This window comes from Fistularia commersonii, chromosome 31 (genome assembly GCF_037954325.1).
Source record: "Fistularia commersonii isolate RoL2024-O1a breed Wild chromosome 31, RoL_Fcom_v1.0, whole genome shotgun sequence".
Lineage (NCBI taxonomy): Eukaryota > Metazoa > Chordata > Actinopteri > Syngnathiformes > Fistulariidae > Fistularia > Fistularia commersonii.
Genome location: NC_141314.1, coordinates 1,340,862 through 1,368,062, shown reverse-complemented (window position 1 = coordinate 1,368,062; position 27,201 = coordinate 1,340,862). Strand labels below are relative to the sequence as shown.

At 42.5% G+C, this 27,201-nt stretch overlaps 1 protein-coding gene across 5 annotated transcripts in view; it reads left to right on the top strand.

The window, feature by feature from the left end:
* The window catches only part of LOC147215565 (storkhead-box protein 2-like), a 94,187-nt gene that overhangs the window by 38,032 nt on the left and 28,954 nt on the right, over positions 1-27,201 (top strand). For 2 of the 5 annotated variants that reach the window (XM_086178927.1, XM_086178926.1), the window contains exon 1: positions 20,732-20,882. The exons of the other annotated variants lie outside the window; for them this stretch is intronic. The gene's annotated coding sequence lies outside the window, so the exon portion shown is untranslated. Of the gene's footprint in view, positions 1-20,731; positions 20,883-27,201 lie in introns of those variants that run through there. 5 annotated transcript variants of the gene reach the window in all.

The window sequence follows — 27,201 nt, the reverse complement described above, 5'->3', positions numbered from 1 at the left end:
TGAATCAAACTAGTGGTCCAGTGGCTTTTTTGCTGAGGCAGAAGCAGTAACTGCTAACCGCTAACGCCTTACCAAAGCAGATGTCAAGCTAAAGCCTATGTTCAAGATTCCAATTTGTGTAAATTTTTGTAAGACTGAATTTATTTTTATCTTCTTTTTCTTCTTCTTTCAGCTGCTTTCTTCAGGCGTCGCCACAGCGACTCAACCTCCTCCCTCTAACCCTATTCTCCGTATCTTCTTTTCTCACACCAACTAACTCATATCTTCCACCACATCCATAAATATTCTCTTTGGTTTTCCTCTAGACCACCTGCATGGAAGTTCCAACCTCAGTATCCATCAACCAACATATTCACTATGCTTTCTCCGTACATGACCGAACCATCTCAATCTGGCTTCTCTTACCTTATCTTAAAAACATCTAACATGTGCTGTCCCTCTGATAGACTCTTTCCCGATCCTATCCATCCTTGTTACTTCTATCTGTTCCTCAGTGCCATTGTCTCTAAACCATACAACACCGCAATTGAACTCCCTGATGAACATTCTTCATCAGTAGGAGTGTGTTCTGTGTTGTTACTGCGGATTTTTCCAACTTTTTCTGGCAATCCTGATTACTTCCACTAACCTAGATGGATTTGTCTAGTGTTTTAGCCTTTTTTGTCTTTCCGAGAGTAGTGCAGGTTGTTGACTAATGATCCTTTGATGTTTTTCCTGAATGTACTCCTACCTTGTGGCAAAATGTGCAAACAGCAAGTGTTCTATTTAAATTATGGCATTACAGTATTGTGTCAAAATAAAAGAAATCAATGGTAACAAAAAAAAAACCAGCCCCAAAAAACTTAAAAAAATGCTCGCGTCCTGATTCATATTGGATTCAGACATTTTCTCACAAAATCCATACTATTGCTATCAGTCACTGGGATCTGATTTGACCAATTCTTCGTTAATGTTGTTGCAAAAGGGGTAAACTGAAGTCCTCAGACCAGAGCTGCCTGGTGCAAGAATGTATCTACTAAAAGACAATAAACCCTATTTGTTTACATGACAAGGAGACTTTCATGGACCCAGTTGATAGTTGTGGATCTTTGGCCACAGAAAGCAGGAAGTTGTTTTTTTTGAGGGTGACAGCCAGTTGAAAAGATCTGGGGGAGGTTTTGTACTTCCAGAAGCTGTAAATGTTGGACTTGTGGGTTGAATTGTTTTGAATGGGATATTTTAATAGTGTCCAATTGCACTCACAAAGGGAGCGGAGTGGAGCAACGTTCTACCAGAGCTTCCCCTGGTGTCATAGTAACCCTCTGCCACACTGAAAGGACGAGTTGAAAATGAGCCAAAAACTCAGCGGGTGGAACTCTGTACTTATTCATTCATCTTGCTCAGTCGCTGACACAGAACTCAAACAGCAATATGAATAGGGGAAGGGGGCAAGGCAGGTCGCCAAGAGTGGAGAAAAAAAAGAAAAAACCTTGATGAAAACATGCTGGTGACCCATTGTAACAGTCAGCTTGTTTGGGGTGAAAACACCCTCTTTCAAAGCAAATAGTTTGAGTTATTGAGGCTTTTGTTTTCATCACCTGTTTTTTTTTTTTTTTCTTAAACATTTAAATATTTCAGAGTGGCAGAAGTGTGTCCTGCCCAAGAGTCACTGTTTGTTCACAGGGACTTTTACAGTAATCGTGCACATCCAAATGGATTCGTTTTCTAAAACATCCTTCATTAGAACTGCAAAATTATACTCAGAGTAAATTTCATATTGTTTTTTTGTACTTATTTTATAAGCATGTTTAATTGCTTGTGCTCATTAGCATGGCATTACATGCCTGTTATGGTTTAAAGCATCACTTCAACCCAATGCGGAATCCTTTGGACCAAACCTTTTTTTTTAAATTTCACTTAATTTACTAATTCCTTTATATTGCTACATTTTGGATCACCGTTGTTTACTTGCGTGTAGAGCATTCCCCTGAGACTGTGGTATTTTAAAAACGCGCTTTATTGAATGCAGCACAGTGCAGCTTGGTCATAGATCACTATGGTGTTGCATGGGTGGGGAGCATGAAGTAGCTAACTTGTGACCTGCAGTTATGCATTGTCCTGAAACAATCATGTGTATTGTAGAAACACACTGGCTCTCTTGACGCAGGTCTCCCAACTCATTGTGCAAATTAAAAACTATCAGTGTCATCCAGTCCAAATGTGATGAAGACAGTGTATGTATACAGTAATGTAATATGCCTTGTTAAAGAATTTGAATTTAAAATTTGGAACTATTGCTAGTTGTGGCAATTAAAGCCTTTACTGAAAGTGAAGATTTTTGCATTTATCTTGTGACTTCTACATGCTCAAACTCACTTTTAATTTGAAGAGTGAGATATTATTGATCAAAATATGTTCTTAATAGAACACTGTGTCCTGCTATTCCTGCTTTTCTGTTACTCACTGTGGTCTCTGATGTTATGATTTTCATCTGAAGAGTGGCACATAAGGCAGATGCAGGGGAAATATCTGAGCACCTCCTTCATATAGCAAAGTTGACACCTGGGTTAACCTCAGTTGTATATACAACAGCAATAGGTGATTATTTAGATTAAGCAGTCTGAAGAATTCCCAATTTTGCAGTTACATCATCATGATAGTATGTTCAGCAGTTGGTTTCTCATACGTATTAGATTATACCCCAACCCAAAAACTAACCATACATTTTCGATGATCAGACGCTTTAATCCCAGACTGAACACATGATAGTCCAGGTGTAATGGCATCCCAACAGACTTGGGTTTAATTTGTGCAGACCTGCTCGGGAGAGGAGCACCACATTTGCACTCATGACACAATGGACACAAGACAAAATTCAGTTGTGTTGTCAATCCAAATGCAACCATTGTGTGCTTTTCTTTGATTTTTGTCAGCATTTGGCCTGGAGTAATCTTTCAATAAAGCCTAAGGGGGCACAGGAGAGTGTCTCCCTGAGCCGGTCCCAAGCTCGGATAAATGCAGAGGGTTGCGTCACGAAGGGCATACAGCGTAAAACTTTTGCCAAAACCAAACATGCGAATCAAACCTAATAACCATATCATACTGGATCGGTCGAGGCCCGGGTTACAAACGACTGCCATTGGTACCGATGATCTACAGTGAATCTGTAGAAACTGGGCTACTGGAGGTCAAAGAAGGAGAGGAGGAAGGCGTGTTTGGAAGCAGAGAGAAGAGGAAAGGCAAGAGTCTGGGACTGAGAGTAGGGACTTTGAATATAAGGACTATGACAGCAAAAGGTAGAGAGTTGGTTGACATGATGCAGAGGAAGAAAGTGGATATATTGTGTGTCCTTGTCATTGTTTTTATCAGAAATCAGAAGTAGTCTTCCAACATGAATTGTTACCATCCTCCTGCCTTATCAATTGAATTGGTACTGTTTTTTTAATATTGCAATTTAGAAGCTTTGGAACAGTGGCTGAGGGGAAAAGTATGTGTTCAAAGGGAGGAGGAGTCATGCTTGTGTCTGGGTTTGGTAGTTAACCAAACTCCACTAAAACTCGGGCAAACGTCTTGTCTCAGCCATGTTTGGACATGCACCATCGTTAATATTATAAATTAAGGTTCACTTCATCTGCACGGCCTCTTCACGCTACACTCACCTGGTCCAGAAGAGACAGTCTCAGCCTATCATAAACTGAGTCTACCAGAACTTTAAACATACTTTTTGGATATTTTGGGAGCTGTTGCACTGTTGTGGTCAGCAATTAGAGAGGAAAAACAAACTGAAGAGAAAGGGTATGGAGGAGACAAAGTACGACTGTATGCTAGTCAAATGAACGCATCATAACTGTAAATAAAATGAAGTTGTTCATTTCAGACCCTTTTATAGGGAAGTGAGAGTATAAAGTGGTGAAGCTTTGGGTCAGTGCAGGTTAGTAAGGAGGAGTTATTTTTAGTCATGACTGCTGTTCAGAAAGGGATTCAGGACATTCTCTGTTACCCTCTGTGATTGTCTGCTTGTCCTTTATCCTCTGCCACCCCTATCAGGCCTCTGTTGTCCTGTGATTCGGAGAGATGCCATGTTATACCCCTTATCATGCTCATCTGGCCATTGTGCTGACGCGCGAAAGTTCTCGGCTCATCCACATCAATGCATTGTCTCATTGTAATAGTTCCAGTTCGTGGAAGTGCGGCCTTAAAATCACAGCATGTTTTCCAAGTCTGGCTGTGAAGTCCAGCCGTGTGTTTCCATTTGCTGTTTTTTCTCAATATTTTTGTGTTTATTCTTTAATGTAAATTGCAATCACAAAAAATACATTTTTTTCCCAAATATTGTGGCGTTGTTACAAAGAAGTTGTTTGTAACTGCTAAATCAATCTAATTTTGATATAAATAGCAGTATTAGCTCAACAGCATTTTGTCAGATAAAGTTGTGTGTGAGGTATCCCTCTGAAAAATGGGTCAAAACCCACAACAAGGAGTTTCACTGTTTAGGATGCTAAGTCGAATGATGAGTGTGAACATTACCGAGTGAAACTCTCACATTGATATCAGAATGGGCTGAGGGATTAAATGTCCTCAAGGAAAGGAGTTGCCAGGTTAAGATTTGACAACGATTGACCATGACCTGGGTGACCGACAACCTTAATAGTTACTTAATACCTAGTGTAGCACCACCAGGTTCAAAGCCCTGCAAAATCAGTTGAAACTCCTTCAATGTAGGGCACTGTGTGCACATTGTTTTTACCAATAAACTTGTGTGATTTATATGCTAGCATTTGAGGCTAACATGCTAGAAGTAGAGTTCTTTGAGTTCTTGAGACCTTTAGGTGATGTTATGATGTCCGAATTAATCCTCTAAGGGGAATGACAAATCGCTGCTTTCACGCTTTTGTGACAAAACGAAATCTTTGCAGGTGCAAGTACCGCATTGTCCACAGGATGGGGCCAGAAGCCCCACTAAATTAAAGTTCCCTTGGTCGCTTAATGTAACTCGAACAATGCCAACCAGCAACCTCGACCCTGACTGTTTGCCTTCCTTGCTCGCTTATCGCTTTCCAATATTCCATAAGCATGTTGCTTTGAGATGATTCTCTGCATGCGCAAGTTGTGAACTCATTAACCCACACTGATCTGCCGACTCAAGCATCACATGCAGAGAAACACACACAATTCTCACTTTCTCTCTCTTTATCGCACAACCACGGTCTCTTTCTACTATCACATATTCTCCCCCTCTCTCTCTGCCTCTTTCTCCCTCTCTCTCTCTGACTTTCTCACTAACAACTTAATGTAGTGAGTGTAACTCCTTTCATGTGACTGCGACTCCTCCTCCCTGGAGTTTTATGCTTGGCTTGCCACACAAAGACACGCGCAATTTCCTTCCCTTATCTTGAGCAGTTTTGATGTTGTCCTGTGGCTTTTTGACCAATCAGCCATGGCCGCAGCCATGGCCTGCTTTAGAAAGTCCAGCCCCCCTGCAGTGCAGGACTGCAGTAGATGGTGCTGTGCACATTGCTGCAGCCCCCCCCCCCCCCCCCCCACACACACACACAAAATCACACATATCACACATGGCTTTACAGAATGTACCAGAATGTATGGAGTTCCAAGTTTGTGATATATATATATATGTATATACTTTGATGCTGCTGTGGATTCAGTTTCTGTTGATTGCTTTATGTTTAGAAAGTAGGTTGACCATCCAATGCATTCGTGTGTCTTGACAGCAAGTTCCAGTCGCTACAAAAAGGAAAAAATTTATCTAAACCATGAAATCATTAAAGACCAAATTTAATGCTGAACATAAGAAGAAAAAAACTTGCAAGACATGCTGTTTCTGATGTCTCCTCTCATGAAAAAAATAAAAAGTGTATTTTGTAGAGGTATTTTTTTTATATTGTCCTGCCAACAAATGCAGGAGTTATTAAATACAGTTCTGTGTTGAAACCATGATGCTTATATATAGTTGTTGTTAGGTCCTTGGGCAGGGATCCATGTAGTATTTTGTTGTTAAATTGGCTACATTGACTTTTATTAAGTCAATGTAGGATGTCAAGATATTTCCGGTTCTATGTGATTAAGATTTGGAAGGTGACCAGCGGCGGCAGTTGAGTGATCTAGGCACAATGTTGTAATGTCTGGAGAAATTGCAAAGATGAAGTTCAATTGGTGTGTTGTGGCTCTTAGCCAGGGCTCAAACACAAATACCACTCAGATTAATTGCACAGCTGTGCGTCTAGTACAGGGGTCTTGGGCATAAACTGGCACAGGGCCACCATGACATACATAAGCAAAGGTTATCTACTTTGGATACCAGAAGTTCATCAGCTAAAGAATGCAGTATGCAATGTTAAACTCAGCGAGACTTTGTTTTTCCATATTGTGTGTATTTCGATGTCGCATCATGCAGGAGGGGTGTTCCAACGTCCAGGACCCCTCATCTCTGGCAAGAATCATCCTTCTTTCAGAACTTTCCTCCGTTGCATGTGTTGGTCCTCACCGATCATAGGTCACCCTGGACATTTCTTGTTAGAAGCGCCATTATTGTAAAGGTTAATGAGCTAAAAAACTGTTACTTGCTATCTAGAAGCACTGTAGCTTGTTCGTTAATTCATTCATTCGTTTATTATCTACTGCTTAACCTGCTATTATCCCAGCTTTCACTGGGATCGCAGGGCCACATAGAGACCAATCACTCTCTCATTCACACAACTAAGCAATTTTTCCAACTAACCTCCTGCATGTTTTTGGACTTTAGGATGAAACTGAAGAACCTGGAAACTCATGCAGACATGGGGAGAACATGCAAACTCCAAACAGAAAGGCCCCCTATGGGAATCTAACCAGGGTTCTTCTTGCTGTGAGGCAGGAGCCCAAGTGTTGTAACTTATTGTGATTGCTGAATTTTCTAAATTCTAAATGAAATATGTAAATAAACCATGAAAGATGATTAGCTATTGTATGTTGCCACCTAAAGTGTCACGATCAATTGATTGATTCTACATGTATCGGTGTCATTTGCTTTTACTGCCTCCGGTAGAAAGGCAAACAACTTTCTGCATAGTCATGTTTAAGTGAAGTAAAATATTGGACATTTAATGTCCTTAAATAAGGACTCAGGGTTACATGTGCTGGTCTGTCTTGGTCATACTTTTTATTTGATGATTGATGTGGAAGCGTTGGTGGCTGACGTCAGTATTTCCATCTCACATTCAGTGTTTAAGAAGAACAGAGCAACACTTTTGGTAGCTCCATCAACATTTTCCAAAAGTTGTTATCAATGGCAAACATGGCTAACAGCGAACACCCTGGTTGTCCTGCTTGCACACAAGTGTCCTACTTGTATTGTGCCTGAAAAAGGGTTCAAGTTTGACAATGAGAGATGGGCTCAGGGTGGAAGAGGTAATGTGCCCACACAGCTGTTCAGACCGCCAGCGTTTGAGATTACCCCTGGACAGCCTGTCCTCAATGCTTGCTATTCCAACACCCTCTTGCGCACAGGCCGACTATCTCTACAATACAACAACCTCTGGTGCCCTTAATAGATCCCTCCGTGTTCCCCTGGTCCATCCAGTCTCTGTTGTGTGGATTATTTCTGGACTTGCTCTGGTTGACCAATCGCCTCTCAGACTGACTCACCAGATGTGTGTACTGCTGGGAGAAAAGCCTCTTTCTGATGTCAATCTGGAACATAGCTGCCCTCAAATTTCCATGAGGATTTTTTTTTTCTTTTTTCGTCTGACGTTCAGACATACCATACATATTCAAAATTTGCCCTTGAGCTAATGATTCGGTGGATTCTGTTGGGTTCTCTTTTCATCCAAGTGTCTTAACAATACAGGAAAAATCACTTTGTAATAGATGGCTGCCAAAATCAGCTTTTATTAACTTACGTTTCACTTGACTTTGGATTGAATACGTAGAATAATTGCTGCATCCTGGAATTCTCTGGAATTCTGTTGCACATGAAGTAATGTCTGCTTTACAGTCAGACCATAAACATATCCCATTTCATAACCTGTTAGGTTTCAAAGAGTGTGATAAATGGCTTTCACCATGAATCACCCTCTTATCTTGTGGTAAATATATTGAATTACGCATGCCACGTAAATAACCTTGACATGACTTGAAGTGTTGTCAAAACTTTGTACTGGAATTCTCTGTTGAATTACAATGTGTGACACTTGTGTGAGTGATCGTGTGTGTGTGTGTGTTTGTGTGGGAGGGGGGGAGCTTTATTTACAGTATCTGATGAAAACAGATGGTTTCAGTGTTGACAGTCTTGAGGCAGCTTGAATTGCAGAATGATGGAGGAGCTGGTGGAGGTCAAGGGGAGGAAAAAAAGGACATGGCTCCCACATGTCCTGGAGAACTGGGGAACCGTTGCGATAAAATCTTAAATGTCCTGCTAAATCATGAATTGACTTTGAATTTTTTTTATCCACATGCCAATCATAGTTCATATAAATATCAAAAATACGTGTTTCAACAGAAGATCACATTATACCTTTAAAAATTCAAGTCCAGGCCTTATTTTTAGTGCTCATTGGATATAATTTCTGATAGATGCATTTATGGTAACTTGGTGGATCATGTATGATTATACAGCTGACACTGAATTTCTTCTTCTTCTTCTTTCAGCTTTTCTCTTCAAGGGTTGTCACAGCGAATCAACTTTCTCCATCTAACCCTATTCTCCATATCCTCCTCTCTCACACCAACTACCTTCATATCCTCTCTCACTACGTCCATAAATCTTCTCTTTGGTCTTCCTCGAGACCTCTTGCCTGGCAGCTCCAATTCCAGCATCCCTCTACCAATATATTCTCTATCCCTCCTTTGTGCATGACTGAACCATCTCAGTCTGGCTTCTCTGACCTTCTCTCCAAAACATCTAACATCTGCTGTTCCTCTGATAGACTAATTCCTGATCCTATCCATCCTGGTCACTCCCAAAGAGAACCTCAACATCTTCATCTCTGCAACCTCTAGTTCTGCCTGCTGTCTTTTGGTCATTGTAACAGTTTCTAGTCCATACAGCATCGCTGGTCTCACCACTGTCTTGAACACTTTTCCTTTTATTCTGGCCGATAGTCTTCTATCACTTAGTGCCCCTGACACTTTTCTCCACCCATTCCAACCTGCTTGGACCCGTCTCTTCACCTCTTTTCCACACTCACCGTTGCTCTGGATTGTTGACCCTAAGTACCTGAAATCCTCCAGCTTCTTGATCTCCTCTCCCTGTAGCCTCACCGTTCCACCCGGGTTCCTCTCATTCACACACATATATTCTGTCTTGCTGCGACTAACTTTCATTCCTCTCTTTTCCAGAGCATACCTCCACCTCTCTAGATTTTCCTCTACCCGTTTTCTGCTCTCACTGCAGATCACAATGTCATCCGCAAACATCATGGTCCATGGGGATTCCTGTCTAACCTCATCTGTCAGCCTGTCCATTACCATTGCGAACAAGAAGGGGCTCAGAGCTGATCCCTGATGGAGTCCCACCTCCACCTTGAACTTCTCTGTTACCCCTACAGCACACTGTAGCAGTGTCTCACAGCTAGCATACATGTCCTGCACCAGTTTAACATACTTCTCTGCCACTCCAGACTTCCTCATACAATACCAGAGCTCCTCTCTTGGCACCCTGTCATATGCTTTTTCTAGGTCTACAAAAACACAAACCAGCTCCCTCTGGCCTTCTCTGTACTTCTCTATTAGCATTATCAACGCAAATACTGCATCTGTAGTACTCTTCCAAGGCATGATGCCATACTGCTGTTCACAGATGCTGACTTCTGCTCTCAGTCTAGTTTCCACTACTCTTTCCCATTACTTCATTGTATGGCTCATCAACTTTATCCCTATATAGTTGCCGCAATTCTGCACATCCCCTTTATTCTTAAAAATAGGTACCATCACACTTTGTCTCACTTCTTCAAGCATCTTCTCACTCTCTAAGATCCTGTTGAATAATCTAGTCAGAAAATCTACAGCTGCCTCTCCTAGACACTTCCACACCTCCACAGGTATATCATCAGGTTCAACTGCTTTTCCACGCTTCATCCTCTTCAATGCCTTCCTCACTTTTACTAATTTGTGCTACTTTGTGGTCTACAATAGTCACTTCTTCTACCCTCGCCTCTCTTTCATTTTCCACATTCATCAGCTCTTCAAAGTACTCTTTCCATCAGTCTTCTAGCATCTGTCAATACATTTCCCTCTCTGTCCTTAATCACCCTGACCTGTTGTACATCCTTTCCATCTTTATCTCTCTGTTTCGCCAACCTGTATAGATCATTCTCATCCTCCTTACTATCCAACCGAGCATACAAGTCATCATAAGCATCATTACCTTTGCTACCTCTATCTTTACCTTTCCCCGCATCTCCCTAAACTCCTGTCTGTTCTCTTCAGGCCTCTCAGTATCCCACTTCTTCTTCGCTAACCGCTTTCTCTGTATACACTCCTGCACTTCCTCATTCCACCACCAAGTCCACTTATCTACTTTCATTCCAGATGACACACCAAGTACTCTTTTACCTATCTCCCTGATAACACTAGCTGTTGTTGTCCAATCATCTGGAAGCTCACCCTGATCACCCAGACCCTTTCTCAACTCCTCCCTGAAAACCATGCAACACTCCTCCCTTTTCAGCTTCCACCACTTTGTCCTCTGCTCTGCCTTTGTCCTCTCGATCTTCCTTGTCACCAGAGTCATCCTGCAAATCAGCATCCTATGCTGTCTGGCTACACTCTCACCTACAACTACTTTACAGTCACTGATCCCTTTCAGGTTACCTTGTACAAGATGTAGTCTACCTGTGTGCTCCTACCTCCGCTCTTCTAAGTTACCTTATGTTCCCGTTTTTTCTGGAAAAAGATGTTCACTACAGCCATTTCCATCCTTTTTGCAAAATCTACCGCCATCTGTCCCTCTGCATTCCTATCCTGTATACCAAATCTGCCCATCACTTCTTCATCCCCTCTATTGCCTACACCAACATGTCAATTTAAGTCTGCACCAAGTACCACTCTCTCATTACTGGGAATATTCTGCATCACTTCATCTAACTCATTCCAGAACTTCTCCTTCTCTTCAAATTCACATCCCACCTGTGGGGCATAGCCACTAACAACATTGAGCATCACACCTTCAATTTCCAGTTTCAGACTCTTAAGTCTATCCGAGATTCTTTTCACCTCTAGGACGTTCCTTACAAACTCCTCCTTGAAGATAACTCCTACTCCATTTCTCTTCTGGTCAGTACCATAATAGTACAACTTAAAGCCTGTTCCTAAGCTTCTAGCCTTACTACCTTTCCACCTGGTCTCCTGGAGACACAGTGTATCCACCTTCCTTCTGTGCATCATGTCGATCAACTCTCTACCTTTTCCTGTCATAGTCCCAATATTCAAAGTCCCTACTCTCAGTCCCAGGCTCTTTCCTTTCCTCCTCTCTCTCTGCTTCCGAACATGCACTCCTCCTCTTGTTCTTGTTCTTGTTCCTCGACCCACAGAAGCTCAATTTCCATTAGTACCCTGTAGGTCATCAGTACCAATGGCGGTCGTTGTTAACCCGGTCCAAGACCGATGCGGTATGATATGGTTATGGCTGACTTGCATGTTTGGTTGTGGCAAAAGTTTTACGCGGGATGCCCTTCCTGACGCAATCCTCTGCATTTATCCGGACTTGGGAACGGCACAGGGAGACACTGCTCTGTGCCCCCCCAAGGCAGGCTTGCGGAGACACGGACCAGTGCTTAACATGCTTAACCCATAGCCCCATTAAAATAAACACATTATATACAAGTAATTCTTAAGGTTTTTTGTCATTAAGGTTGTTAATGACATCTGCTGCTTATTAACAGCAGATGAATGTAATTTGTGAAAAATGATTAAAAACTGAAGACACAAGACACCTGTTTGGCTTTAAATTTACTAAAAGCAATAAAATACCCTAAAAGTTAGCAAGGAATTTTCTAAAAATCAGTAAGAAATTGCCTTTGTTGATTCACATGTTCATTTTAACTTAACTTATAGGAAAAGGACATGAGTATTTTTCCTTGTGGGTGTGTTTGTTCTTACTCTTAGGTGTTATAAGAATTCTTCCAGGGATAAACATGAACATGAAAAAATCAGGTTTTTCAGAAGACAATTTAGAAGTGTTTCTCAAGGGAAATCCTTAAGTTCTCAAACTAATTTCCAGAAATGTCTTGAATGAGGGGTCTGTGGTAAGGGTTGTACCCTGAGGGGAGTCCCCCTCCCCCTATAACCCTCCCTTTTTTCTTGTCAAGCCTTGAACCCCTGCAGTTCAGCCCAGCTCCATTTACATACCAATGTCTCCCACCACTCTGTCCAGACCTGGCAACATACCGATGTGAATGTGCTTCCTATGTGCAGAATTCATTCAAACTCTCACACGCGTGTTTCAGGACCTCAAAATTGAGCAGGGAAATGACGCAACCAAAAGAAACTGAAAGTCATTTTGCACTGTGTGATAATTCTCTGACCTCCAAAGTACGAGCAGCGATTCTACATGAGCGCCTCACTGCTGTGCGAGCCGAGAGGGGAATAATTACTTCTTCAGTGAGGAGACCGGGATTCTTCTATAATTCACTTAAGTAACAACGGAGTTTAATAGATCTCATGCTAATCCTTGATAATTCTCACTGAACACAATGTCCATGATTACAGAAGGACCTAGACTACGGACCTTTCTGCAGTTTGTTATGTAACTTACAACCGGATCTTCAAGTTAATGTCAAAGATGATTTTTAGCTTTTGCCTCAACCACATGATTGATTTAATTTTTTTCTGCTAATTTGACTTGTGTGATCCTCACAAACACGACATGATGAACTCAAAGACTCCTTTTAGTTCTGACGTTCACCTTTAGTCAAATGAATCACCTATAGAAACTTTATGGTTGTCAGTAGCTCTTAAATTGACAGTTTTAGGTGCTGCTGATGCCACTTTCAACTGTCAGATTTTCATCTGGCGGCACAGTGGCATTGAAGAATAGACAGGAAGCAGTGCTGCAGGTAGCAGAGATTATGATGTTGAGGTTCTCTTTGGGAGTGACGAGGATGGATAGGATCAGAAAAGAGTCCATCAGACGGACAGCACATGTTAGCTGTTTTGGAGAAAAAGTCAGACCGAGACGTTTGGACATGTACAGAGGAGGGAAAGTGAGTACAATAGAACCTTGGCTAATGAACGCCCCTAATCATGAACAAATTGGCCAATGAATAGGGCTTTCGATCAAATATGGAATCGAGCTGCGAACACGCCTTAGTGCACAAACACATAAACAAACAAACTCATTGGCTTTTCGCCCATGTTGTTGTGTAGCAGCAGTTGTTCGTAGTACTCCTTGTTGTTAACACCATTCATCGGTGTGTTCTCCTGTTTTAACTGTTAAAAAGTTAAAAGTTTGAGTGATATTGGTTTTAAGAAGATCTTAATAATCACAGTCCATTTGAACAAAGAAATAATGGCTAAACGTGAGAGTAGTGTTTGTCTTACAGTTCTTGCCAAACTCTACAAAATGGCCAAGTCAACCATTGGTACAATCCTGAAGAACAAAGATGTGCCTGAAATGGCTACAGGGATGATTACATTAATGACGCAAAGGTCTCGAGTCTTAGAAGAAATTGAAAAGTTATTGTTATTTTGGATTGATGAAAGACAGCTTGCTGAAGATACCAATAGCAAGGGTCTTATGAAGGAAGCCTTTAGTTTTGCTGCATCAGTGAAGCAAATGCTGCGTGCAAGTACTGGTTCAGTAAGAGAAGAACACCAGAACCATTGTAATAATTAAGGTTATCTTTTATTCCTTTCTGTATTTTTCCCTCCAATAAACAAATAAAAGTTTCAAAAGAGTGCATTATGTTTTTTGGGACAAGGAAACAGATCGATAGGATTTACACTGATTTCAATGGGAAACATTGATTCTGTTCGTGAACATTTTGGATCGGTAACAGAGTCAAACAATGACGTGAATTTGTAGTCCGGGGGTGTACTGCAGTGGTCCCCATACTGCGGCCCGCAGGCTGGTGATGGACCGCCTTCAGATTTTGCCCGGCCCCTGAACGATACCAGAGATGCATTATGATTTGTTTTTCATTCTGGCCACTTAATCGTGATTTGTACATGCATAGAAAGTAAAAAAAAAAATCCTGGACACACCCCTGTAAGTTAACACGGAATAATGGCGAAAAGATTAGGTAAAAGACAAATAGATTCAGAATCACTGTTCCCTCTAAGCCGAGCACTTGCGCAATTGCGCACTGTTCCTGCGTTCTCCGCGCACAACAAAGCTGAACTGTAAATAAATAAAACACATTTATTTCATTTACAGTTCAGCCTGGATTTTATTTTGTGCGCAGCATAGTTTTGCTGTGTGTGGAGAACGCTGGAGCAGTGCACGATTGCGCAAACGCGCTGCTTAGAGGTAACTGTTCAGAATGCAGGGTATTTAACCTGCAGTGGACAAGCAATTATTTTTTTGTTCAATTCAAAGAAAAGGCCGTTTATCTCATCTGTCAAGAGACAGTGGCTGTGTTCAAAGAATACAATCTGTGCCGACACTATGAATCCTGTCACAAAGACAAGTATGATAGCTTGCAAGGCCAATTGCGAGAAAACCAACTCTTAAAGCTAAAAAGTGGACTGTTAGCTCAGCAGAGTACATTTCACGCCGAGCTCAGCTGAACCAGTTCTTTGTTCGAGCGAGCTTTCAGGTTGCTCAACTGATAGCAAGAAGCGATAAACCTTTCACTGATGGAGAATTTGTCAAGAAATGTTTGAATGCTGTCGCGGAGATGGTGTGTCCCGAGAAGAAAGATGCCTTTTTAATGTCATGAGTCTGTCTGTGACTACAATCACAAGATGCATTGGAGAAATTGGGGGTAATGTATATGCCTACCTGCAGCAGAAGACGAAAGTATTGGACTTTTTTCATTAGCACTGGATGAGAGCGCGGCTGTGCAGGACACAGCATAGCTGCTAATCTTTTTTTGTGGAGTTAACGCAAACTTTGAAATGTGCGAGGATCTGGAAGCCCTCCAAAGTCTCAAAGGGACTACAACGGGGGAGAATATTTTTGGCAAAGTATGCTAAACCATGGAAGAGTTGAACTGGTCAAGCTTGTTAGCGTCACGACTGACAGAGCTCCTAGTATATTGGGCGCGTCTCGCGCTGTAATCGGGCCGAATCAGGCTGGTCTAATCGGGATGAACATATATTGATAAGAGTACTTTTCTGACTTGAACAAGCCATTGAGTACAAACAAATATAGTTATAATGACATCTACTGGGATAAAATCCGTTCTACAACCATACTGGTGTGGAAATGTATTGTGTTGGTATCAGTTTGGTTTCATAGCCTGCTTGCTTTCTGGTATTCACAGGGGATTTAATATGAGAGAGCTGCAAACAGTTGTGTCTACAAGAAAGTTAATCTTCTTTGGTCTTTGTTTCTGTGAAAAACTTGAAAAGGGTTATTTGTTTATTATTTATTTCATAAATAGCATTATTTATTTCATGAATAAAGTTATTTATTTTTCTGATTTTTTGTTTTCCAGTCAAGATCCCAGAAAGGCTTCATTTTTGGTTATGTGTGGCTTTCTGGAAAACATTCAATGTTTATGTTCAGACACCTCTGCGATCGTCACACTTTTTGTTACAAACCTAGCCCCCCTCAGAGAAGGGAAAAGTTATTTGACCCTCGCAGGAATAAGTTTGGGGACCCCTGGTCTACTGTATCTTGGTGGGAGGATGCTGAGTTCCATGTTGGAACTCCCAGGCAGGAGGTCTTGAAGAAGAGATTTATGGATAGAGTGAAAGAGGACATGATGTAAGTTGGTCAGAAGATGATACAGGTAATAGAGATGGAGGGAGATGATCAGCTGTGATGATTTGAGTGCTTCTGCCTCACAGCAAGAAGGTTCCTAGATTGTTTCCAATAGGGGAGTGGCCATTTCTGTCATGAGTTTGCATGTCCCCCTCCCCCGCAAACACATGCAGTAGGTTCATTGAAGACCTGAAATTGCCCAGATGTGTAAATGACAGTGAAAGGTTGTATGTTTCAATATATCACAACTGTGATTGAAAAACGGCCAATCCTGAGTGTACCCTCCCCCTTGCCCAATGATACCTGGGATCGGCTCCACGTCCCCTATGACCCTGAGTAGCATAAGTGGTATAGAAAATGAAAGAAAAGAATACATAAAAATACCCAGCAATGTCGGACAGACATGTACATGAATGTCATGAAGTAATTTCAGTGACTTTATATGTTTCTCACTGCCCCATGACCCCCTGAAGACCTAATTCCAAGTTGGTACCTAGCTATTGCTGCCTTCAGGCAACTCTTTAGAAACCCTCAAGCAAGAAATCGGTTTTGTAATAGAAGTAGCCATGTGACAAACCAAGTTTTGAGCTCTCCTTGACATTTTCCAGCAAGTCTTTTTTTTTCTGTCCCACTAAAACAAAAAAAGAAAAGACTCGTAGCTATAAGCTATCTTTCTGTGCTATTTCATCGACACATGTAGTACAGAAAAGACGGGATCGTTATGCCATTTGAACAGGGAAGGAAATATGTAATACAATTTAACACCAGTGTGACACTGTTACCAGCGTATTGCTGCCGAGGATACATCATTTTTTTGATGTTACATTGGCTAGATTCATATAATGAAATGCATGTAGGGTACAATGGGTTATTGCAGGCATGCCACAGTATTACATAATTAAGCATTTAAATGGTACTCAAATGTCAGTAACAGAATGAATAATGTGATGTATAAAATAGAAATTGTCCCATTTTGAAAAAAGGAATAATTATACCAACTATACTTCTATCATAATTTGCTCACAGCACTCCTGTGGTTTTACTCAATCCATAAAAGTTTAAGCTTATATTGTAATGTGGGATTTTTGTTTTCCCAAACATGCCTTATCAACACAAGCCTAGCATTACTAAGATGGGTATTTGTACTTGCTCGCAGACTTTCCTTGTGCTAGCATTGTAAAAAAAAAAAAACATTGCAATAATTATTTTTTTGTAGAGGCTAAGTTTAAATAACTTCAAAAATGAACTAAAAAGAACCAGTTTAAAAGATACAAGACAGATCATTTTCTCTGAGCAAATACAGGTGGTTAGCCCCTAGTTGACTCCAAGAGTCTCAATCAGATTTTCAAAAGTCATATTCAAAGAACCTCAGAGTGAACCCAAACCGAACCAGAACAATCCATGGTCCACTGAGCCTAACGAATGGGTTAGTTATTTATGAAAACATGGGGTCAAGGTAAAGACAGGCAGCAGCATCAAACCAAAGTAATCAGATAGGAAGTCTTCTTCTTTCGTTTTTTCCCGTCAGGGGTCGCCACAGTGAATCAACTTTCTCCATCTAACCCTATTCTCTGTATCCTCCTCTCTTACACCAACTACCTTCATATCCTCTCTCACCACATCCATAAATCTTCTCTTTGGTCTTCCTCAAGACCTCTTGCTTGGCAGCTCCAATTCCAGCAACCATCTAGCAATATATTCTCTATCCCTCCTCTGTACATGACCGAACCATCACTGACCTTTGCTCCAAAACATCTAACATGTGCCTAACATGTGCCGTCCCTCTGATAGACTCATTCCTGATCCTATCCATCCTGGTCACTCCCAAAGAGAACCTCAACATCCTCATCTCTGCAAACTGTAGTTCTGCCTCCTGTCTTTTGGTCATTGTAACAGTTTCTAGTCCATACATCATCCCTTGTATCACCACTGTCTTGTACACCTTTCCTTTTATTCTGGCTGAAAGTCTTCAATCACATAGTACCCCTGACACTTTTCTCTACCCATTCCAACCTGCTTGGACCCGTCTCTTCACCTCTTTTCCACACTCACAGTTGCTCTAGACTGTTGACCCCAAGTTCCTGAAATCCTCCAACTTCTAGATCTCCACTCCCTGTAGCCTCACCGTTCCACCCGAGTTCCCCTCATTCACACACATATATTCTGTCTTGCTGCGACTAACTTTCATTCCTCTCCTTTCCAGAGCATGCCTCCACCTCTCTAGATTTTCCTCTACCTGTTTTCTGCTCTCACTGCAGATCACAATGTCATCCGCAAACATCGTGGTCCATGGGGATTCTTGTCTAACCTCATCTGTCAGCCTGTCCATTACCATTGCGAACAAGAAGGGGCTGCACATCCCCTTTATTCTTAAAAATAGGTACCATCACACTTCGTCTCGCTTCTTCAAGCATCTTCTTACTCTCTAAGATCCTGTTGAATAATCTAGTCAGAAAATCTACCGCTGCCTCTTAGACACTTCCACACCTCCACAGGTATATCATCAGGGCCAACTGCTTTTCCACTCTTCATCCTCTTCAATGCCTTCCTTACTTCACTTTTACTAATTTTTGCAACTTTGTGGTCTACAATAGTCACCTCTTCTACCCTTGCCTCTCTTTCATTTTCCATATTCATCAGCTCTTCAAAGTACTCTTTCCATCTTCCCATCACTCTTCTAGCATCTGTCAATGCATTTCCCTCTCTGTCCTTAATCACCCGGACCTGTTGTACATCCTTTCCATCTTTATCTCTCTGTTTCGCCAACCTGTATAGATCATTCTCACCCTCATTACTATTCAACCGAGCATACAAGTCATCATAAGCCCTTTGTTTTGCCTTTGCTACATCTATCTTTACCATTCGCCGCATCTCCCTGAACTCCTGTCTGTTCTCTTCAGTCCTCTCAGTATCCCACTTCTTCTTCGCTAACCGCTTTCTCTGTATATACTCCTGCACTTCCTCATTCCACCACCAAGTCTCCTTATCTACTTTCCATCCAGATGACACACCAAGTACTCTTCTACCTGTCTCCCTGATAACACTAGCTGTTGTTGTCCAATCATCTGGAAGCTCACCCTGACCACCCAGACCCTTTCTCAACTCCTCCCTGAAAACCATGCAACACTTCTCCCTTTTCAGCTTCCACCACTTTGTCCTCTGCTCTGCCTTTGTCCTCTTCATCTTTCTTGTCACCAGAGTCATCCTACAAACCACCATCTTATGCTGTCTGGCTACACTCTCACCTACAACTACTTTGCAGTCACTGATCCCTTTCAGGTTACCTCGTACAAGATGTAGTCTACCTGCGTGCTCCTACCTCCGCTCTTATAAGTTACCCTATGTTCTGTTTTTTTCTGGAAAAAGATGTTCACTACAGCAATTTCCATCCTTTTTGCAAAATCTACCACCATCTCTGCATTCCTATCCCGAATACCAAATCTGCCCATCACTTCTTCATCCCCTCTATTGCCTTCACCAACATGTCCATATAAGTCTGCACCAAGTACCACTCTCTCATTACTGGGAATATTCTGCATCACTTCATCTAACTCATTCCAGAACTTCTCCTTCTCTTCAAATTCACATCCCACCTGCGGGGCATAGCCACTAACAACATTGAGCATCACACCTTCAATTTCCAGTTTCAGACTCATAAGTCTATCTGACATTCTTTTCACCTCTAGGACATTCCTAACAAACTCCTCCTTGAAGATAACTCCTACTCCATTTCTCTTCTGGTCAGTACCATGATAGTACAACTTAAAGCCTGCTCCTAAGCTTCTAGCCTTACTACCTTTCCACCTGGTCTCCTTGACACACAGTATATCCACCTTCCTTCTGTGCATCATGTCGACCAACTCTCTACCTTTCCCTGTCATAGTCCCAATATGCAAAGTCCCTACTCTCAGTCCCAGAATCTTTCCTTTCCTCCTCTCTCTCTGCTTCCGAACACACACTCCTCCTCTTCTTCTTGTTCTTGTTCTTGGACCCACAGTAGCCCAATTTCCATTAGTACCCTGTAGGTCATCAGTACCAATGGTGGTCGTTGTTAACCTGGTCCGCGACCGATCCGGTATGGTATAGTTTTGGTTGACTCGCATGTTTGGTTTTGCCTTTCCTGACGCAACCCTCTGCATTTATCCGGGCTTGGGACTGGCACAGGGAAACACTGCTCCGTGCCCCCCCAAGGCAGGCTTGGAGAGACTCGGGCCAGTGCCACCCTGAGGCTGCATTAAAGTAATCAGATAGGAAGTATAAATGCAAAATTACATATGAGCACTTTCTTGCTGCAAGGAAACATGGAGTGGAAAAGATGAAGCTTTAATGTACTGAAATATAGTGAGTAATGCCCTACACACAAATACTACATCTGTAGTGTAACGTGAGTACACATCATGAAACTACAACTGCTGGTATATCATAGATTTACGGTTAGCTGTTCAGCTTTGGAATGTTCTGTTGGTTGTGTAAGTGTGTGTGTGTGTATTTGTGTGTGTGTCCTACATCCATCCTTATTGTTCAAACTGGGTCACAGCAGAACCCAGCTGCAGTACTGCAACACCGGCTAAGAGCGCTTGTGCAGGAACATACACACAGTCTCCACAGCATCTCTGCTCTGCTACTCTGTGTGTGTGTGTGTGTGTGTGTGTGTGTGTGTGTGTGTGTGTGTGTGAACATACGAGTGACGGCAACAAAGAGCAACTTGGGATGCGTTGTCATGGCGACCTTCTCGGCAGCCCGCCCACAAGCTTGTGTCGGTTGGCATTACATACACGGTGAGGGAGGGGGCAAAAGAAAGCAAGGGCGCAGAGTGAGGCAGTATGTGATTGGTCACACCCCCTTGTCTTTGTGTGGCGCAAGGGATTGTGGGTAGCCATGGACTGAACGCTTGTGTGTATGTGGGAAAAGACGGGAGGAGAAAGTGTGTGTACGTGCGCGCTCGCGTGTGTGAGAGAGTGCTGCGCTACCTTAAGGAGCCATTCAGTCTCTTTAATCCGATTCTTTTTCTCTCTTAAGGACTGGAAACCCATCGGCTAAGGTATGAATTCACCCGTCTGTATTCCTGACACCCCTTCCTTGTCTGTCGGTCTGTCTGTCTGTCTTTCTGTCTGCGTCCCTTTCTGCCTCTGTCCGCCACTCATTCATTTGCTAGCCTGCTAGCAGCAGCGGCAGTTGCCAGCTAGCATCAGTGGTGTAGCATAGCGTCACTCCTTATCACAATCGGGGGGGTGCTCACATGCAAGCAGACAGGCATAATGGTGGTTTGCAGAAGCAAGAGGGATTGAGGGAAAGGAGGGAGAGAGAGAAGGGTGGTGAGAGAGAGAGCACGAAGAAAGGAGGGGGTGTGGTTTAATGCTGTGGACAAAGGAGGCCGGCCGATTGTTTACTACCACTGCAGTGAGACACACGAATGATCAATGCACCGTCCCCCCATCACCTGCCCTCTTTCCCCCTCTCTTTGCATCTCTCTGTCTCTTCGTAGTAATGGGGCGAGCAGGGCTGCAAGCTAACAGCTGCTACTCAAAAATGTCTCTTCTTTACCATCAGCTCAGTGGTTTTATTGACATCCCACTCCGCCAGGAAAGCGGCTGATAGTTCCACACCGCGTCAATATGACATGTTGGCCATAACGGTGAGTGAGTGAGTGAGTGAGTGAGTGAGTGAGTGAGTGAGTGAGCGAGCGAGCGAGCGAGCGAGCGAGCGAGCGCAAGACAGAGCGAGCGAGCGAGCGAGCGAGCGCAAGACAGGGAGTCCCGCGGTCCAGGGACATTTACTTTGGTCCAATAAAAAACAAAACAAAACCATGACCATACATTGGGTCATTTATAATGATGATCTTTTCTTTTGGCAGTTAGAATTTGTTCATCTGTTCATTGGTTTCTTGATATGCTTTAGATGAGTTTGTTACAGTCTTAAAACTAATTTTTGGCTCACCTCAAAGGAATTTTTGTTGTTTCTTTTTTTCAGTCGAGTTTTAGTTGACTCATATTCGCAAGTAACTTTTGATCAGATTTGATTATTTATGAAAAAGTAAACGTCTTTTTTATTTTCTTGCAGATTTGTAGTCGATTTGACAATATGTCAAGGCATTTCTATTATAGTTGTATAAGTGATCTTGCTGGCTTTCAAGTAATTTGTGCCATTTTAAGATATTTTGTTTATTAAAGGTTAATTGCATGCTCTTTTTATTCACCTCAATATCTCACACAGTGTCAAGCGAGGGAGAAGTTTTGCAGTAAAAAGAGAGCCTATATTACATCACCTCTGGATGACGATGGCTGTATAGATATCTTGTTCTGCATGTATGCCATTGGACGTAAGGAAGTAATAAGCCTGGCTTTAGAAGCAATAAAAAAGTGTAACCTTTTCCTTTTTTAGATGGTTGTGTTTGTGAAAATACTAACATTCATACATTATCTCACTCCTCTCTGTGGATGGGCAATGGCTCCACTCCATGTTGACACATTGGCTGTAAAGGGTTCTGACATGTTTGGAGAGCCAATTAATTTTCAGCATACAACAGCCCATAAAATCGCAGAGGGAATGGGTCCAGTAAAGGTCTCCCATGTTAGAACCACGGTAACAATAGAAGTTTAATGTCCCACATGGTTAATGTCTTCCTCCCATCCCTCTTTTTCTTTTCACTTGGGGCTGATGAAAACGGTGCTGACACAAATGCCTGTCTTTTCACTGAGGTGACCTGCAGTAAGACTGGCCTTGTTGCAGAATCATGAAATACATAAAAATGTGTTTAGCTTGTGCCAGTATCCATCTAACAGCCTTGCGAGTCATAATGGTACAAATTACCGTATTTTCCGGTCTATAAGTCGTGTTTTTTTCACTGTTTTGCGGGGGGGTGACGCTACTTATTCTCTGGAGCGACTTATGTGTGAAATAATTGAGCTCTCTTGCTGTGATGTGTCTGTGTGTGTGTGTCGTAATATAACAATGACCGTCACACACACACGCCAACCAATCAAAATTCAGCGGGGGCGGGTCATGGCAGAAGTGCGTTGTGAAAAAAAGATGCTACTTCTGTACCAATGAAAATTGATCATTTCAACATTCGCGCAACTTATAAAAATAACTGAGAAGGGCTGAACAAAAATAGCACCGAAAAGAAAATCATATTCTGCAGGTTACAAGCTGGAAGTAGTGAAATATGCAGCTGAAAATGGCGATCGAGCAGCAGAGAGAAAGTTTGAAGTTAGTGAGAAACTTGTAAGGGACTGGTGAAAAGCGGAGGTTACTCCTACTGAAATGAAGAAAACTGGCAGCTCCAATTCCAGCATCCGTCTACCAATATATTCACTATCCCTTCTCTGTACATGACCGAACCATCTCAGTCTGGCTTCTCTGACCTTCTCTTCAAAACATCGAACATGTGCCGTCCCTCTGATAAACTCATTCCTGATCCTATCCATCCTGGTCAATCCCAAAGAGAACCTCAACATCTTCATCTCTGCAACATCTAGTTCTGCCTGCTGTCTTTTGGTCATTGTAACAGTTTCTAGTCCATACATCATCGCTGGTCTCACCACTGTCTTGTACACCTTTCCTTTTATTCTGGCTGAAAGTCTTCTATCACATAGCACCCCTGACACTTTTCTCCACCCATTCCAACCTGCTTGGACCCGTCTCTTCACCTCTTTTCCGCACTCTCTGTTGCTCTGGACTGTTGACCCTAAGTACCTGAAATCCTCCAGCTTCTTGATCTCCACTCCCTGTAGCCTCACCGTTCCAACCGAGTTCCCCTCATTCACACACATATATTCTGTCTTGCTGCGACTAACTTTCATTCCTCTCTTTTCCAGAGCAAACCTCCACCTCTCTAGATTTTCCTCTACCTGTTTTCTGCTCTCACTGCAGATCACAATGTCATCCGCAAACATCATGGTCCATGGGGATTCCTGTCTAACCTCATCTGTCAGCCTATCCATCACCATTGCGAACAAGAAGGGGCTCAGAGCTGATACCTGATGGAGACCCACCTCCACCTTGAACTTCTCTGTTACCCCTACAGCACACTGTACCAGTGTCTCACAGCTAGCATACATGTCCTGCACCAGTCTAACATACTTCTCTGCCACTCCAGACTTCCTCATACAATACCAGAGCTCCTCTCTTGGCACCCTGTCATATGCCTTTTCCAGGTCTACAAAAACACAATGCAGCTCCCTCTGGCCTTCTCTGTACTTTTCTATTAGCATTCTCAATGCAAATACTGCATCTGTAGTACTCTTTCTAGGCATAAAGCCGTACTGCTGTTCACAGATGCTGACTTCTGCTCTCGGTCTAGTTTCCACTACTCTTTCCCATAACTTCATTTTATGGCTCATCAACTTATCCCTCTATAGTTGCCACAATTCTGCACATCCCCTTTATTCTTAAAAATAGGCACCATCACACTTTGTCTCCATTCTTCAGGCATCTTCTCACTCTCTAAGATCCTGTTGAATAATCTAGTCAGAAAATCTACCGCTGCCTCTTAGACACTTCCACACCTCCACAGGTATATCATCAGGACCAACTGCCTTTCCACTCTTCATCCTCTTCAATGCCTTCCTCACTTCACTTTCACTAATTTTTGCAACTTTGTGGTCTACAATAGTCACCTCTTCTACCCTTGCCTCTCATTTTTCACATTCATCAGCTCTTCAAAGTACTCTTTCCATCTTCCCATCACTCTTCTAGCATCTGTCAATGCATTTCCCTCTCTGTCCTTAATCACCCGGACCTGTTGTACATCCTTTCCATTTTTATCTCTCTGTTTCGCCAACCTGTATAGATCATTCTCACCCTCATTACTATTCAACCGAGCATACAAGTCATCATAAGCCCTTTGTTTTGCCTTTGCTACATCTATCTTTACCATTCGCCGCATCTCCCTGAACTCCTGTCTGTTCTCTTCAGTCCTCTCAGTATCCCACTTCTTCTTCGCTAACTTCTTTCTCTGTATACACTCCTGCACTTCCTCATTCCACCACCAAGTCTCCTTATCTACTGTCCTTCCAGATGACACACCAAGTACTCTTCTACCTGTCTCCCTGATAACACTAGCTGTAGTTGTCCAATCATCTGGAAGCTCACCCTGACCACCCAGACCCTTTCTCAACTCCTCCCTGAAAACCATGCAACACTTCTCCCCTTTCAGCTTCCACCATTTTGTCCTCTGCTCTGCCTTTGTCCTCTTCATCTTCCTTGTCACCAGAGTCATCCTACAAACCACCATCTTATGCTGTCTGGCTACACTCTCACTTACAACTACTTTGCAGTCACTGATCTCTTTCATGTTACCTCGTCTATACAAGATGTAGTCTACCTGCGTGCTCCTACCTCCGCTCTTATAAGTTACCCTATGTTCCTGTTTTTTCTGGAAAAAGGTATTCACTACAGCAATTTCCATCCTTTTTGCAAAATCTACCATCATCTGTCCCTCTGCATTCCTATCCCGAATACCAAATCTGCCCATCACTTCTTCATCCCCTCTATTGCCTTCACCAACATGTCCATTGAATTCTGCACCAATTATCACTCTCATTTCTGGGAATATTCTGCATCACTTCATCTAACTCATTCCAGAACTTCTCCTTCTCTTCAAATTCACATCCCACCTGTGGGGCATAGTCACTAACAACATTGAGCATCACACCTTCAATTTCCAGTTTCAGACTCATAAGTCTATCTGACATTCTTTTCACCTCTAGGACGTTCCTTACGAACTCCTCGAAGATAACTCCTACTCCATTTCTCTTCTGGTCAGTACCATAATAGTACAACTTAAAGCCTGTTCCTAAGCTTCTAGCCTTACTACCTTTCCACCTGGTCTCCTGGACACACAGTATATCCACCTTCCTTCTCTGCATCATGTCGACCAACTCTCTACCTTTACCTGTCATAGTCCCAATATTCAAAGTGCCTACTCTCAGTCCCAGACTCTTTCCTTTCCTCCTCTCTCTGCTTCCGAACACGGACTCCTCCTCTTGTTCTTGTTCTTGTTCTTGGACCCACAGTAGCCCAATTTCCATTAGTACCCTGTAGGTCATCAGTACCAATGGCGGTCGTTGTTAACCCGGTCCGCGACCGATCCGGTATGGTATAGTTTTGGTTGACCCGCATGTTTGGTTGTGGCAAAAGTTTTACGCGGGATGCCCTTCCTGACGCAACCCTCTGCATTTATCCAGGCTTTGGACCGGCACAGTGAGACACTGCTCCGTGCCCCCCCCAAGGCAGGCTTGGAGAGACATAGGCCAGTGCCGGCTTGTGGCTGCATTTGTGTGCTACTTCTTCTATGGGAGAAAGTTGAGCCGGCGGCTGCTTTCAGTAGTTGCGTGACCTCTTGTGGCTCAATATTTATCCATATATAAGGTGCACCGGATTATAAGGCGCACTGTCGGTTTTTGAGAAGATTAAAGGCTTTTAGGTGCGCCTTATAGTGCGGAAAATACGGTACTTCTTCCACCAGAAGATTAAAAATCCACCCGGAGCCACATTCCTAAACACATTTGTCTTGATTCTCTCTTACTAAATTACAGACTAAATTTTAATTCAAGTAAAATATGCAAATTTACATGACAGTTAGGATAACCAAAGATATTGGAGGTTTTCCTCAGCTGACTTACCTGTATTGCAAGTTTAAATTAGAGTTCCTGGACAGTAGTCTGGTCTCCACAAGCCAAAGAATTAAACAAGCATTAGGTATGAAGCCCATCTGATGGAGTATGAAAAGTTAAAGCATCCCCATAGTTAGTTATCAAAAAGACAAAGTTGCAACAGTATATTTAATGTGATCAGTCGTTTGAAACAATGCGGTGGACATTCAGACAAATGGCCACTGCTGCTGTAATTATATCATAAACACATACCACACATGTGGCTTCTTTGTGATCTCCACCAAACACAGAAGGACTGCTCACTCTTGTTTGTTGGGGTTTAAAAAAATCCAGATGTCTCTGCTTGGACCACTTCAGCATTGTGTGTTTTAAAATGTATCCGTTGGGAGAGAAAAAAAAGTTATTGTCCCCTGACCGTCATGGCAATGAATGTTTCTGGATTTTCGTGTTATAAAGGGAGAAATAAGACGGCTGTCGAGCAGTTCCCCTTTTCTGTTCGGCCTCTGCAGAGGCAATTATCTGTTCATTGAGGTCACAATCCAGCTGTCATTTTATCCAGACTAATCATACCCCTTTATTTGGAGTCCTGACACAAGGTTTTATTCCTGAAATGTCTTTCTTAAACTTTTTGCAGAATCGTGAATGCAAGTATAGGAGGTGAGCCCTAGAAGTGAAGCAGTTTATGCAACTGATCATACATCAGTGATCATTTTTTTCATTCTTGTTATTTATTTCACTGTGACC